This window comes from Camelus ferus, chromosome 8, assembly GCF_009834535.1.
Source record: "Camelus ferus isolate YT-003-E chromosome 8, BCGSAC_Cfer_1.0, whole genome shotgun sequence".
In the NCBI taxonomy this organism is placed as follows: domain Eukaryota; kingdom Metazoa; phylum Chordata; class Mammalia; order Artiodactyla; family Camelidae; genus Camelus; species Camelus ferus.
In genome coordinates, this window is record NC_045703.1 from 27,605,882 (window position 1) to 27,612,643 (window position 6,762).

Below are 6,762 nucleotides of genomic sequence, written 5' to 3' on the forward strand. Positions count from 1 at the left end.
CATGGAACTGGGTTTCCTACATACAATGGATTATATGCAAAATGGTTGCATAACTATTTATCTTTATTTTAAACTGCTTTGCACATCCTAAAACAATTTTGCAATCAGAAGTATCAGCCCACTAAGCAGCAGGGAGTTTGTTTTGTTAATTGCTCTTGTTAAACCTTGTTAATTACCGTGGGGTGGAGAGGCTGTGAAGGGGAGGAAGGCCCAAAGACTGGCAGGGGGAAATTTTAGGGAGATGTCCAGTGCTGGGATGTGCACATGGATGAATGGACAAAAGCAGGCCTCATGAGAAATATGTAAATCACTTATGCTTAGGAAACTCTTAAACGTTTGTTTTTAGCGGTGAGCTTATTTCCAAGGGCTGTCGTCAGAGGTAGGTTCCTCCCCCCTTAAATATGCACATTTTTATGTCTGTGGCTTCTGTCCAGGTATGTTTTTAAGCTCCTTGAACAAGGGCTGAGCAGCAGTATATACTTTCTCTAGAAAAAGAGACACTGTCCGGAGCCTATGGCAGTGCCTCATTCACAGGTGGGACCAGAGAGCCATTTTTCACCCATTCCTGCATCACACGTTAATCAACCATTCAGTACTCGCCAAGCACGGTGCTGAGTGCTGGGTGTTCAAAGATGCCTGGGATGGCTCACAGGCCAGTAGGTAGCAGACTGCAGAGACCCTAATTCAGCGCATAGGTTCATGGGTAGAGGGTGAGCAAAAAAAGGTCTCCACGAGGAAACAGAGCCTAGGGCCACAGCCTGGACTGGAAGCCAGGTTTCCAGCCGTACCTGGCACTGTTAACCATTTTCCAGCTGCTCTCTGGAAAAACATGTACTTCCGTAACCCAACATCATATATTGACTGTCATGCAGGTCTTTGCTGATTGGGGCTTCTGAGATTAAAAATGTTTCAAAGAAGGTCCAAAGGCATATGAATGAATGTGTACACTTAATATGCATAACAATCTGAAGAATTCCTCACACTGTGTTTTCATTCTAATGATGTTTTGGAAAAAATTCTAAGGAGTGGAGGAGCATTATCACTCGAGAAAATTTTAATCTGGCAGAACTTTTTATATCTGTGTAAAGTAGATGTTAATGAAATCGAGGTCAATGAGGTGGATAAACCTTTGATTTGTTTAAATATATCCTGGGTAGAACATCAAGACGAATTGGTGTCACTTGTCTGATGAGTGGAAAGCTTTAGGAGAACACTGAGTTAAGCAGGGAGGTACTTGTGATGAGTTCTTTCTTGCTGGGTAAATGTGTTTACTTTTTTCCACTGGTATTTATACTAGTTAATGTGTTGCACCAGATAAATCTACTTCCTGAGTCCATCTTTCAGCTTGTTCTCCTCTCTTTGGAGCTGACAAATGATTTGAGTTTGACACAGTTTATCAGTGGAGCCCTTGCTGGGTGCTGCCAGCCGCTGGCTCAGAATACTGCGGAGAAAAAGTGAGTTATCTGCAATAGTTTGTTCCTAGTCCCTCTAGCTAGAGGAGGGTGCGTGACTCAGGAACCAAGTCGGATGGCTGTGAGTTGTTTTACATCCTGTACCATACATGTTTGCAGCCCAAGACAGGCTCTTCCTGGTAGGGTCACTCTAAAACTGAATCAATGAGGCACAATTTTCAATTTTATCAGAAAGGGGAAATTAAACCTGTTTGGTGGCTGTTATCATACCTCTGACGCCGAAGGGCACTAAAAATGCTTTACATTTGCCAAACACTAAAATAAGTTGTACCCCCAAATGATTGCAATCCCAGAGACTGCTTCTCTTGATGGGGGCAGGGGACAGGACAGACAGTAGGCAGCCTTCTTCATTTTGTATCAATGTGTCTTGATTTAATGTGCATTCACACTAACTAAAGGTGATAAACTTGAAATAAACAGCATCAGGCAGAACTTTAAAAGTTTTTTTAAAACCTTTTTAATTCTAAAAAAAAATATTTTACAGTACAAAAGGTGTAATGCACCCTATGACCCAGTTCAACAATTATCAACTCAAGACTTGGGTGGTTCCATCTGTACCCCACAGCCGCCCACCCTGGGGATTGTGAAGCAAATCCTGGAGAGTGTGATTTCAGACATAAGTATTTCAGGATGTATATCTGAAACATAAGGCTTTATTCAAAAAAAAAAATCACAAAATGATTGTACTTTGTAAGGACAGAGGAGACTGAATGGGGAAAGGTCAGAAGAGACGACTCTATAAAGATTTTTCAACATAAAAAATAAACCCTAAGGGTCAAAATTGTATGGCAAAGATAATTTTGCTCCTTCTGTAAGATTCTGGAAGGAGATCTTCTGGAAGGAAAGCACGCACATGCAGGCAGGCACCAAAGTGGCACTTAGAGCTCTGTCGTGTTGATAGAATTATGTGCTTTGGGTGAGAACGAATGCTCTGAGTAGCTGGGGATGGCAGCTTCATTAGTGAGCCGTCAGCCACAAATAGAATCACCGGGGCATAGAATCACCGGGGCATGTACTCTGTATGCATAAGCACATGCAGACTTGGCAGCCAGCAGTGATCTAACAGTTGGCTCCTCTGTGTGCCCTGTGCCACTTGTGGAGTCTAATGCAAAGCACGGTTTAGTCACTGGTGTGCCCGTGAGCATGATTAGCTGCTACCGATTAGTAAACTGTTGGAGGCCCCAGAGGTACTGATTTGGAGGAAGCCTTCTGTTCCGACACCCGTCTCCCCGCCAACACCCTTCCTTCTCCTCTCCTCCGGCGATGAGGAAGAGGGGGAAAGTAAAAGAGAAAAAGGGGTCCAGATGGGAAGAAAAGAATGCTGAAAAGATCCCGCAGGAAGTAGGTCAGGTACTGTGGAGATTAGAGCAGCATGCTTCATCCCTGAATGCAGGAGCCAGGGACAAGTAGCACACAATTAGGAGGGATTAGAACAGCAACAAGTAGCTTGGATTTATCAGCTTTAATTGTCTATTGTCAGGACAGCGCTCTCCTCCCGAGGATCATGGCGGTCTACATCCTAATACTTTTAACGGACCTCCATTGTGGGATTATCTCTCCTAAAGACAGTGCCTGTTCTTTTAAAAGGAGCTACTGGGAAGCCAGCCTGAAAACTGCAGAGCCCTGGCTTTCCCTGTGATTGGTCCCATTCTAGGGTAATGCAAGTTTGCCCTTCTGTCCTCAGGGGCACACCTTAAGGGGGAAGATGCCTATTGAACATTAACCCCTCAGTCCCAGCCTCCCCTGTGTACTTGCAAGAAACAATGGGCTGTAGATGGAGATCAGATAAGCCAGGGTTGCCGGCTTCACAATCTCCACACTATCTTCTTGTTAAAAGGCTTCCTGGCATATTCTTAGTCAACATTAGAGAGTTTTGCAAAAGATAAGTTTGTCTGTTAAATTAGGTTTGTCATTGTATTGCCTTCTCTTCCCTCCAGCACCTCTCAACAACTCAGGTGGAGAAGAAAGCTTTTAAAGGACCAGTCACAGGTCTCCAGGCCCAGGCACTGAATTTGGCAGGTTTAATTTAACATTGAAAAGGTGCTACAATAGGTGCGTCTCCTCCCCACCTCCCTCCCTAGCCCACCTGCACCCCAGGCCCCGAAGCTGCTTAATAATACATGAGCAGAGAGCCAAGTTCTGGTTTTGCTGTCTGCCTGTGCAGAGGCATGTTTGAGGGCTGGTATCGGCCAGGTTCCCAGTTTTATGTGAGATCCAGGTATTGAAGGAGGGCCAGGAGAGATGAGCTTTCTGCTTCCTGACCTCTGGCCCTTGGTTTCCTCTGCCGGAAAAGGAGATATTGGGCTGGATCTGTGGTCCTCAATGCAGGCCACATCTTAAATCCCCTTTGGAGCAGAACTGGAGGATGGGGAACATCTTTCTGTCTTTAAACAAATGACAAAGGTCCTTTTGCTTTTTTCCTGCTCTGTGTTTCATAGGGAGTTAAAGGATTTCACTATTAATTGTCTTTTCTCTCCTAACTCACTCTGGCACATCAACATTGAGCCTCCATGATCTTGAATCTTTGCTTCGAAAGGATGAGAAGAAACTGTCAGCCCCATTTTTAATAAGCAGCCATTCTTCCTCCATCCTTTGTTGAACACTCTGGGCTTTCAGGGAAGTACCCTGTGACAGGCCCCACCGTGGAGTGCTTTTTCCTGTTCTGTGGGGCCGGCTCCTGCCCACGCCGGTGCTGCCGGCCTCACAGCTGCCCTTCCGGCTGCTGTGTCTTCTCATCAGTTCACCTTTGTTCTGAAGACAGCTCGCCCCTCTTTCATCTCACTCTGGTACCACACTCCCATCTACATCCTTCCTTTGTACTTCCACCTGGGATTCCACCCAGCCCACCCTGCCCCCAACCTTTCAGTGTGGTTTCTCCTCCCACTGGAAGGTGAGAGGAGCAAACTTCTGCCCCGAGGTCTTCCTTCTCTTGGGTGGAAGCCACTCTTCGTCTTCCCTCCATGGACAGAAGAGGTAAGAAAGAGAAAGCGGAGTTGAGGGTGTGCACCTTTTCCTGTTTCTCTCGTCCTCCCTGACTCACAGTCCGTATTTCGCCCTGTTGGTCTGTTTGTTTTATTCCCTTGCCCCATCAAATGCAAGATTAGGAAATGTTTTCCAGAATCAGAAATGGTCTTCCTTCCTGTGTCCTTCCCTATAGCCTTTTCAGAAATGTAAATCCCTCTCTTGTCTGACTACTGGGTAAAATAGAAACATAATTAGGAAGAAAAACAAACATGGGACATCCACCTTGGTTTCCTCGCCAATCACATAGAAATGATTATCATGGCTGTTGTTATGTTTTAAGTTGGTGGATGTCCAACTCAATGAATAATTAGAATATAGGTAAATGGTTCGATCTGAACACAACTATCTGTCTGAAGGACAGGTTAAGAAGACCCTTAAGTCTGACGATACAGAGTTGGTTATAAATACTGAGACCTCAGACACTGTATGGGTTTTATAAAGTCCTCTGGTGGCACTTACCAGATCTTTATGCCCAGAGAAGGGACGGAGCTCGGCTTGGAGTCTTCAATTTACTGAATTTTTTTTTGCCCTTATTTAGGAAGTCAAAACACTGACGTCATTTCAATCCCCCTAGGATCACCACCCCAAGGTCTAGGCCCTGAATGTGTTTGTCCAAAGTGTCGAGGTGGTGAGCCATGTCACGGGAAGGCAGGCTTATGCTATTTTTAAATGGATGCAACCCATGATTGGAACATATCATGCACATATCACACCAATGACACACACACTGCATCGTCACACCGCATGTGTCATACATACATTCTCTCTCACTCACACATATCCCTGCCTTTCTGGTCCGGCTTAAAAAAAGGCAGGCAGCCAGAATGCCGAGCTCAGTGATTTGAGATGAAAAGGCTGTTAAAAGTTTAAAAACCAAGAGCCCCTCTAGTGTTCAGCCTGGCCCTAAGACATGTGGGAGGGCTTCAAAGCTGCGGTGCCCCTCTTTTAGAGATCAGGCTTGCAGTTGGCCCCCAAATGTTTACCAGCATGAAGATGCCTGACTGACAGGAAGTGGGTGTGGGGGGTGAGGGTGGGTGGGTGGGTAAGGAGCAGGGAGAGGAGGGGGGTGTGTTCTCTTGATGTGGTTAGTCTGTCATTGACCTTGTTTGGGTAGAGCAGGAGTTGAATTAGAAAATGAAAACACGTTTCCTCTTAGGCACGAAATTTCATCTCATTTTTTACTTTCCTTCGGAAGAAAAAAAATGTCTTTGTTCCCAAGGAGAGTCAGGTCTCCAGGTTTGGTACTCAATTTCCCTTCACTCTACAACCGTCTTCCCCTCCTGTCCTCTGGCCGCCTACATGGCAATCCCCAGCCCCCTGAGGACTGGGCCGGGTGCAGCAGCGGAGCCTGAATGTCAGGCTTTGTCGAGCCGTTGTGAGGACACCATCCAAGGGAATAGATGGGGAGGTTCTGAGAGCTGGGCTGTTTGGATTATTCATGATTTGCTGCCATTGTGAACACTTTTAAGGAGAGAACTCTGCCTGAGAATTGCTGATTAATACAGGTAACTGAGGTTGGCTTTTTTTTTTTTTTTTTGGTGTTCTAACAGGGAGGGAAAAAATAGAGTGACTAAAAACACACCAAGTTATTACTTAGAAACAAACACTTTGAGACTTGAGATTCCAGACAGCAGCAGCCTTAGATAGGTCTATGCACAGCTGTACCAGCGCCAACATCTGCCTGCTTGTCAGGATTCTAAAGGCTGGCTTGGGCCTACTAGAAGGGGTGAGTGAAGTTCGGAGGCCGCCTCCCCAGTCCCTTCCCCCTTAACACTTGTGCTGGACGATACCTAAATTGGACTATGTGAACATGCTTTTTCTTATAATTGGGGCCTGCTTCCTTTCCTTTATTCATTCTTCCCTTTTTGCAGCTTGCATTTTAAATTATATTATTGCCCACTCTTGACTACTATAATTACAATAAAAATAGTGTGCTTTGGTGCTTTTTGTATTGTTGGAAGGATTTTACAGTCCAACACTGTGTCTCAGAATTTACTTTCCTTAAAGTTCCACTCGTGGCCTTCTCCAGCTCAGCTAGGGCACCTGGAACTAATTTTAGGGTTGCCTGGCAAAGCCCCACACTGGTATTTGAAGTCTGCGTCCTCCCTAGACTCAAGCCCATTTCACCACCTCTGAAGGTGAGTGCAGGCTGATATTAATTAACAGTGAGTTGATTCACTGGCATCTTCCAGTCATTAAAGTAAATATTTGGCTTAAAATAGCCTCTTCCCATCTCAATTCTCCAACTTTGTGCTCCTTGCCTTAC